Here is a 10,381-nt window from a genome sequence, read left to right as displayed (position 1 = left end):
TTTTTTTTCTATAAGAGTCAGATGCTTAACCGACTAAGCCACTCAGGTGTCCCATTGCCAAGTATTTTCATGTAACTTTGGACATCATCAAAAGTTTTGATGAAATATTGGATTTAGGATATCTACTCTAGAGAGCCTTAGCACTTAATTGTTTTTATTTATTTATTTATTAAAAAAAATTTTTTTAATGTTTATTTATTTTTGAGAGAAAAAGAGACAATGCAAGTGGGTTAGGAGTAGAGAGAGAGGGAGACACAGAATCCGAAGCAGGCTCCAGGCTCCAAGCTGTTAGCCCAACACGGGGCTCGAACTCATGAGCTGTGAGATCATGACCTGAGCCGAAGTCGGTCGCTCAACCGACTGAGCCACCCAGGCGCCCCTTAATTGTTTTTATTGATTGTCCCACTGAAAATTTCTTAAAATAACATCAATACCCACTTTAAGTTTGTAGAACCTATGCTGTAAAGTCTGAGAGGGAAATAATGCCATTTTAAAATTTTAATCAGGATAAGGACACCATCTAAAACACTAGAGAAAAATTAATTCTTTAGAACTAGGAGGATAAAGAAACACTATAAATGATGTATGTTGGAAAGATGCATCCTTTTAGCCTACTTATTTGGCATTTATGTTGATACTTTGCATACTATACGTAGGATCCTGGGCTGGGTTAGTGGCAGTGCTCTGTGTCCTGCCCTAGGGAACTGTTAACAGGGAGGACATCCTGAGGTGGTGGCATCCCTGAAAGAACAGTGGTTCCAGGAGCACGGGGCATTAATAAATCAGGAGGTACTCATTTTCACAGATGTTTGCCATTAGGCACGAGGGTCCTTGTACTTAGCTTAAATTCAGGGCAAGTCCTTGTCTTTGGGAGGAGAACAGTTCTAGGTGACTTTGTCTACTAGGTAGGTTAACCAGGTAGGGAGTTGGGCAAGGAGAACAATGCAGAAGCTCAGTGGCCAGAACTGGGGTACAGGGTCAAGCGAGAGTAGGGTGACCTGCTTCCAAGATCAGGAAGGTTAAGAATTTTGAATTGTTCCTGGAGAGGTAGAGGGTGATGTTAGGAGTTCAGGTTTATTTAAAGGTATTTCTCCTGCTGCTCCCTAGCTAATGTTTAGTTTTCTTCCCAATTTCTGTCCTGGAAGCCTGATGTAAGTGAGCCTCAAGTGACAGAGCCATATTTTTTTGGAGAGACCTTTCAACAGCTTTTAAATAATTTTATAATTTTAGGTGAAGACTCTGAGCACTAATGATTTATTCAGGCTCACAAAGCATTTCTAAGGAGCAGAGTCAGAATTAGAAGACAAATGTATTTTTTCCTAATGGAAAATATTAGAAAATGATCACATAGAGACAGACAATTTTTGCTGCACAACGTGTTACTCAGTCTGGTGAACATTCTTTTTAGTGTTTCTGAAACAGGATGTTAAAAGAAACTCTGTCTTGGTTTTTGCTGAGGCCTCAAAAGCTGAGAACAAAACTATATTTGCTGAACATCCTCGTATTCCAGAGTGAAGTGTTAGGACACCTGTATTAGACATGCCAAGGATGTGGTCATCTGGGGTATGAAAGCACTGAGTAGAAAAATACAAATTGGTGGGTGCCTGAGGTTTTCTCTACCTTCCGCTCATCATGGAGGAGGATGACCAAGTGCTTTCTTTCTTTCTTTTTTAGTGTTTATTTATTTTGAGAGAGAGAGCGTGCACACACAAAACAGAGCAGGGGAAAGGCAGAGAGAGAGAGAGAATATCCCAGAATCCCAAGCAGGCTCCATGCTGTCAGCACAGAACCCAATATGGAGCTCGATCTCATGAACCATGAGATCATGACCTGAGCTGAAATCCAGTTGGTAGCTTAACCCACTGAGCCACCCAGGCTCCCCATGGCCAAGTGCTTTCTGTTTACCCCAAGCCTGTTGGAGGCAGAGCCTGACATGAAGAGTTGGGGGCCCAGTGGATTGGTATCTTCCTCCGGTCTACGAGCTCTAAGGATGAGAAGTCACTGGGTTATGTGTGTGGGCAAACTGTACTTCTACCAATAGCAGGGGTGGTGGTGTTTCCCTGAGGACCATGCAGAAGAAAACACCATTAGAGCAAGTCTGCAAGGGGGTTACAGATGGTGGTAGTGGTGGGTGGCTGCTGGTAAGCTTTCAACAAGATAGTCTGTGTGGGGTGGATCACCAGAGCCTCAGGGCTGAGGTTGGGTTTGGAAGAGGCTGGTGGAAACATAGGTATCACTTCTGTCCTGGGATATGCAATGGGAGGCTTCCGGTAAGGGGTGGGGCATGGTGAGTTTCTGAGAAACCCACAGAAGTACCTTGTGAGTGTAAACATCTACCAACCTCAGAGAACAGCCCTCCACACCTGTTCTCCCCACTCCCCGAGGGTCAGAAGCCACAGATGGGAGCGGGGAGTAGAAGGGCACGGTGAGGAATTGAGGCAGGTGCCAGCAACCACCCTTTCCTCCCTCACTGCAGACTTCCTGGGCTGCATCAGGCTCAAAGTAGGGACATTTTAAAGGATGTTCAGGGTTTGGTTATTGCTTTGCACTACACATTTCAGATACTGAAAGAGAAATTTCTTTCGGCTGAAAGTGACCTGAGGAATTTTTAGTATTTGAGAGTAGTCAGAAAAAAAAATATGAGATTTTCTTGAGATTTCATCCTCGGGCAGAGGAAGAACTAGCCCAAAGAGCAACTTTAATGCAGTGTGTGTGTGTGTGTGTGTGTGTGTGTGTGTGTGTGTGTGTGTGTGTAGGGAGAGGGCAAAGGATAATAGTAGTAGAAATCTGTTTGTATGCTATGATACAATACTCAATCAAGTAAATGGTTTTACTTTTGTAGTGTCCTAGATAAAATCCATCTAATACCCACCAAGTTACCTCGTTCTTACAGATAAAATAACCTGCCTGTCACTAGTATGTAAGCATCTTGAGCATCAATTTGGTGGCTTTTTCTCTAACACATAATACAATGTCTGTCATATAATAGATACTCTATAAATTTATAATTTTTGTCGGAGTAGCTGCTTGGAGGTAGTATCACTTACTGCTTAATAGTTAGATTCTGGATTCAGAGAAACCTGGGTTCAAATCACAGCTCCACCATTTTCTAGCTCTAAATTTAAAAATTTCAGAGAATTTTTAAAAGATTCTCTGTACCTTAGATTCCTGTACTTAATATAGATATAATAGTTCTACCTCACTAGGTTTTTTTTTTTCAGAATTACATGAAATAATGTAATAGGAGATAAGCACATGGTCTGACTCATTAAGTGCTCAATACATAACAGATGTAGCTTATTATATTTTGTAAATTGTTGCTGCATGCATTGTATTACCCTCTCATAAAGAGCTTATACTCTGCACACATATTGTTGGTTTCAATTGAATTTTAGCCAAAAGAAACATGCTGCTTTTAAGAGGCAATGAAAATAATCCACCCCCCTTTTCAGTTCCCCCTTCCCATGTGTTTTAACCATATTACCTAGGTTGAGATAGGGGAGGACAGAACAGATCAAGAAAGAAAAAACCAGGAAGAGTTTTACAGTTTGTTGTACTCACAGTTCTCTGGGGAGAACACAGCATACAACACAAGGCCACTCAGGGGAAGCACCAATCAGGCAGGAGGCAGGAGAAGAGAGAGGAACTATGGGTAAGTGCCTCTATCTTTGTTTCTGAGGGAAGGAGAAGGCAAGGCAGGGCAAACAGGTTTAGGTTTGGCTGATTTGAATACTTATGGTGAGGTCTGGGACTTAGGGGCTGGCCCTGGTTGTAGGTGCCTGGCCCTTGGGCAATTAGAGCAGGTGTATAGTAGCCCAGAGTGTGGCGGCTGATCTGGAAGGTGGTTGGGGATGTGGACTTAATTAGCTGCTTAAGAAGGGGAAATGACCAGACTCTGGTCGGGTTCTCAAAACTGGGTCAAGACAGTGTTTAAAAATCTATATTCTATTACATAGAGTCAAATATTAGCAGGGACTGAGGCTGAGGTTTTCACTAGGTAGGAGAATCTGTCATGTGCACACTGTAAATACTAAGTGCTGCAGATGCTCTCTGCCAGGCCAAGATGTGAGCAGCCTAATGCTATTATCCTCGATTCTCTTAATGTGTGAAAATTTTAGCCTAAGGGGAAACCAAAAGCATTATTGCTATTTAATATTTGCTTAGCATAGCATATTGGGGGAATGTTTCAGAATATCTTAGGAATGACTCCCTAAGTACCTGAACGTTGTGACCATGGCTATTTATGCATATTTATTGAATTTTTTTTCTCTTAAAACCGTTGGATTTGGGTAAACCATAGAATGGCCCATAAATATTGAGTCTCTTAGTTTTTCAACTCAGAGTCTTTCTACTGCCCTGTTAGAATATATGTCCCTGAGAAATGGGGCATTGAGGAAACAGAGAGAGACTATTATACACTGTTTTGCTTTTTGTTTCTTTGTTTTGATTTTTGGGGTAGAAAGGAGAACAAAAGGAGTCAGATGTGGGGAGTGAAAAGTTTAATACAGTGTATAGATTTGTAGTATTTACTGACTACAGTAGAAAACATCAGTTTTCTTGCCTATTATTTAAAAATAGATCTCCGAATGTGTCTCCCACATTCCTGTAATGAATAACAACCACATTAATATTCTAAAGAAAATCCTGGTTATTAGATTTCTATAGTAAAGAATTGTTTCGAAAGACCTTACTTTACATTTTAAGACTATTTGCAATCTTGATACATTTTTATGTTACTAGCATCAAAATATTTTTAGTTCAACTGCCCACAGTTGGGAATAAACCTAGATTCTATCTTAAATATACATACTGTATAAACATCTGATTATATAGCCAGTGTAAAGATACGGTCTATGGTTTTTACACAAACCATGGAAAGAAGGAAATGCAAATATTATGAGACCTATCTTACAAGCTTCCTGGCACCAGACATATATGTCAAGCTCATTCATATAAAAAAATGTATTTCATTTAAAAACTTAAGGTCACTAAGTAAATACAGTTTCAGTAAGCAAACAATTCAGATAAAAAAGTATACATTTGCAAATACACTTACCTTCCAAATGAAAACTTAGAATGAGCGGCAGGAGTAGTTGTAATAACATATATAGTCTGTATGTTCGTAGAGAACATTTTATTCATAAGATATGAAACACCGAATGACTCATGGAATATAAAAAGAATGCTAACAGAAGTCCTTTGCTAGATGTTACAAACCATGTGACCTTGGGCAGACTGACCTCTCTGGGGTTCAAGTTTCTCAGCTGAAAAAGAGGGGGGTATATTAAATAATTCCTAAGGTTTCTTTATTACAAATGGCCATGATTTCTTTTTTGCAACTTATTTCTCATTTAGGAAGAAAGTAGGTAAAATGCAAGGTATAAAGTATGAATTACAGTGTATAATAGGAAATAATGAACTTTGTCTTGGTATGTTCTTTTTTTTTTTTCAAATAGCTTTGTTGAAGTTCAATTGATATACAATAAAGTGTATATATTTAAGGTGTATTGATGGCAAAGTTTTGACGTTTGTATACTTCTGTGAAATCAGCACCCCACATTTCCTCAGGCCTTTGGTATAGCCCCTCATTTCTTCCCCTCCTTTTCCTTCTCCTGCTTTGTACCCAAGCAACCATAAATCTACTTTCTGTTCCTATAGTTTGGTTAGCATTGGATAGAATTTTATATAAATGAGATCCTACAGTATGTATACTTTTTTTTTTTTTTTTGGTCTCGCTTCTGTTACACAGCATACTTATTTTGAGAATCACTCATGTTATTGCATTTATCAATTGTGTAACCCTTTATATTGCTGAGTATTATTCCATTGTAAGAATGTGACCATCCATTCACCGATTGATTTACATTTGCATTGTTTTCAGTTTTTATCTATAACAGAGGATAAAGTTGTTATGAACATTCCTGTAGTCTCTATATGGACATATGCTTTTTTGGGGGTAGATATTTAGAAGGAATGGTTGGATCTCGTGGTAGATGTCTATTTAACTGTTAAGAAACCACAAAACTGTTTTCTGAAGTGATTGTACCATTTTATATTCCTACCAGTAGTATATGAGAGTTCCATTTCTTCTACATCCTCACCAATGACTGGTGTGGTCATTTATTTAAATTTTAGCCACTCCAGGGGCACCTGGGTGGCTCAGTCACTTGAGCATCCGACTTCAGCTCAGGTCATGATCTCACAGTTCGTGGGTTTGAGCCCTGTGTCGGGCTCTGTGCCGACAGCTCAGAGCCTGGAGCTTGCTTCAGATTCTGTCTGTCTCTCTCTGTCCCTTCCCAGCTCACGCTCTGTCTCTGTCTCTCTCTCTCAAAAATAAATAAACATTAAAAAAAATTAAATTTTAGCCACCCTAGTGGGTGTAAGGTGGTATCTCATTGTGGTTTTCATTTGCATTTTCCTAATGACTTACGATGATGAGCATCTTTTTATGTGCTTATTTGGCCTCTATATATCTTCTGTATTGAAGTGTCTGTTCAGGTTTTTTCCATTTGCAATTGGATTTTTTTCTTGTTATTGAGTTTTTGGAATATATATTCTTTATATATTGTAGCTATTCTTACTTTTAAGACTTGTTAGGTGGGATCAGAGCGCCCAGTCTTGGACTAATTATCCCCAATACTGAGGTAAGACCCTTCTGTACTCATACTCAGTTCCCTGTGAGTCATGAGGTTTTCCTGTCTGGTTGGTGGGAACAGGCACTATTGGACCCGTGTGAAAACCAGGCACCATTACCTATAATTGTGTGCAGTCATTCTTTCCTTGGCCTTGGGTAATCTTTGCAAGAACATGTATTGATCAGTAGTCAGCTGAAAACTTCAGAGACTCTCTGTAGGCCTCTGAGTTCACTTTTATGCAGTTTTCTCCTTTCTGGAACTCTGTCCTGAGAATTCTAGCTGCTTTGTTCTCAACTCAAGGAGTCTGTTGGGCACTTTTTGGTTTCCCCCTCCCTGCAGCATGGTTGGAAACTCAATACAATACACTGGAACAATTTTGGGGCTCACCTTGTTTGCTTCCTTGGAGATCACTGTCATTTGTTATCTGATATCTGATGCCTTGAAAATGGCTTTTACGTGTGTTTTTTTCTTTTTCTTTCTCTTTCTCTCTCTCTCTCTCTCTCTCTCTCTCTTTCTTTCTTTCTCTTTCTTTTTTTTTTGCTGCTTCAAGAGAAAGATAAATTTAGTCCCATTTACTCCATTTGGCCATAACTGGAGTAACCTTAAAATTATTTTTTCTTTGAAGTTTTCACAAAGTCTAAATGTGAGCCACTGGCCATTTGGGAACTGTATTTGCTTGCTCATAATCTCACTATTGTTAACATTTTGGTGTCTATTCCTCTAGTTCTCTTTTGATTCTCTTTTTCTTAAACAACTTTATTGAAATATAATTCACATACTGTACAATTCACCCATTTAATTATACAATTCAGTGTTTTTTAATATAGTCATAGAGATGTGCAGCCATCACCATAGTCAATTTTAGAATATTTTTATCACTGCAGCAAAAACTTCAAACCCTTTGTCTTTCACTGGTGACTCCCCTCCATCCCAGTTCTAAGCAACCACTTTTAGATTTGCCTATTGCATATACTTTATGTAAGTGGAATCCTATAATATTTGGTCTCTTGTGGTTGACTTCTTTCATTTAACATAATGCTTTTAAACTTCATCCATGTTGTAGCATGTAGCAGTACTTCATTCTTTTTTATGGCCAAATAATATTCTATTGTGTGGAAATAGCAAAAATTTTAAATGTACTCATCTGTTGGTGGATATTTGGATTGTTTCTACCTTTTGGCTATTGTGAATATGGCTGCTCTGAACATCATGCACATGGATTTGTTTGAGTATCTGTTTTTAATTATTTGGTATATTTCTATGAGTGGAACTGCTGGGTTGTATGGTAATTCTATGTTTAGCTTTTCGGTGTGCTGTCAAACTGATTTCCACAGTAGCTGCATTATTTTATATTTACACCAGCAATGCACAAGCGTTCCAATTTCTCTACATTCTTGTAAGCACTTTGTTATTTTTCATGTTTAAAAATTTATATATAGGCATCTTACCGGGCATGAGGTGGATTCTCATTGTGGTTTTGGTTAGCATCCCCCCAATTACTAATGATGTTAAACATCCTTTTATGTATTTGATGGTTATTTGTATATCTTTGAAAAAAAAATGTCTATTCAGGTTCTTTGCCCATTTTTTAATCAAGTTGTTTGTTATGGAGTTGTAAGAGTTCTTTCAATATTCTGGATACTAAATTCTTTTCAGATATATGACTTACAAAAATTGTCTTGCATTCCGTGGATTGTCTTTTCACTTTTGTGACAGTATCCTTTGATGTACAAAAGTCTTAGGGGCGCCTGGGTGGCTCAGTCAGTTAAGCATCCGACTTCGGCTCAGGTCATGATCTCGCGGTCCGTGAATTCAAGCCCCGCGTCAGGCTCTGTGCTGACCGCTCAGAGCCTGGAGCCTGTTTCAGATTCTGTGTCTCCCTCTCTCTCTGACCCTCCCCCGTTCATGCTCTGTCTCTCTCTGTCTCAAAAATAAATAAATGTTAAAAAAAAAATGTTTTTTAAAGTTTTAAAAATTTGATGAAATCCAACTTACTGTTTTTTTTTAATTGCTTCTGCTTTTGGTGTCATATCTCAGAAAATGTTGCCAAATTTAGCCCATAAAGATTCACCTTTACATTTTCTTCTAATAATTTTATAGCTTGAGTTCTTATATTTAGGCTTTTGATCTATCTTGATTCAATATTTGAAAGTGCCTTGAGGTAAGGGTCCAACTTTATTCTTTTGCATATGGCTATCCAGATGTCCTAGAACACTTTGTTGAGAAGGCTAGTCTTTCCCCATTGAATGATCTTGCTACCCTTGTTGAAAATGAGGTGACCATAGACATATGGGTTCATTTCTGGGCTCTAAATTCTATTTCAATGGTCTATATGTCTAGTTTTATGCTAGTACCATACCATACTAAGTTTTGAAATTGAGAAGTATGAGTCCTCCTACTTTGTTCTTTTTCAAAATTGTTTTGGCTATTCTGGGTTCCTTGAAATCCCATATTAATATTAGAATCAATTTGCCAATTTCAACAAAGGAGTCAGTTGACATTTTAATAGGGATTGCATTAAATCTGTAGGTCAATTTGAGGAATAGTGTCATCTAAAAAACACTGTTTCTAATTCATGAACATGTGATGATTTTCTATTCATTTAAATCTTCTTTAATTTTTTTCAATAATGTTTTATAGTTTTTAGCATAGGTTTTGTATTTTTACTAAATTCATTCCTAAACATTTTATTCTTTTTTTTAAAAGTTAATTTTCAGATTGCTCATTGCAAGTATATAGAAATATAACTGATTTTTGTATATTGATTTTATATCTTCCAAACTGGCTGAACTTTTGGTGGATTGTTTAGATTTTCTATATACAGGATAATGTTAATTGTGAATAGAGATAGTTTTACTTCTTTTTCAATATGAATAAATTTTATTTATTCATTTATTTTTGCCTAATTCCCCTGTCTAGATGTTGCATAGAAGTGGTGAAAGTAGACATTCTTACCTTGTAGGTTTAAGATTTTATTTTTAAGTAATCTCTACACCCAATGTGGGGCTCGAACTTACAGCCCCAATATCAAGGGTTGCATACTGTACTGACTGATTCAGCCAGGTGCTTCTCTTATGTTGTTCTTCATCTTAGAAGGAAAGTGTCCAGTTTTTCACCATTAAGAATTATGTTAGCTGTAGGTTTTGTTTATTATTATTATTATTTTTTTATAGATGCCTTTTATCAGGTTGTGGAAGTTCCCTTCTATTTCTAGTTTGTTGAATGTATCCATCATGAAAGTGTATTGAGTTTAATCAAATTCTTTTTCTACTTTCTATTGAGATGACCATGTGGTTTTTGTTTTTGTTATGTTGATAGACTGTATTACATTAATTGTTTTTCAGATGACATATTTGCCTGGTTTTGATACCAGGGTAATTCTGGTGTCATAAAATGAGTTGGACAGTACTTTCTCTGCTTCTAATTTTTAGAACTTTGTGAAGTATTAATATTCATTTTTCTTTAAATGTTTAGTAAAATTCAGCAGCCATCTGAGACTAGCTTTTATTTGTAGATAACTTTTTGTTTACTAATCAATCTCTTTACTTGTTACAGGTTTATTTATAATATCTATTTTTCTTGAATCAGTTTTGACAGTTTGTGTCTTTCTAGAAATTTATCATTTTCATCTAAGTTATCTAATTTATGCCATACAGTTGCCCATGGTATTCCTTTATAATCCTTTTCATTTCTCTTTTTAAGTTTACTTATTTTGAGAGAGAGAGAGAGAGAGAGAGTCTCAAGCA

The sequence above is a fragment of the Panthera pardus genome, unplaced genomic scaffold (assembly GCF_024362965.1).
Source record: "Panthera pardus isolate Hobbes unplaced genomic scaffold, ASM2436296v1 HiC_scaffold_24, whole genome shotgun sequence".
NCBI lineage: Eukaryota > Metazoa > Chordata > Mammalia > Carnivora > Felidae > Panthera > Panthera pardus.
The sequence above is the reverse complement of the archived record's forward strand: the minus strand, read 5'-3'. Positions refer to the sequence as shown.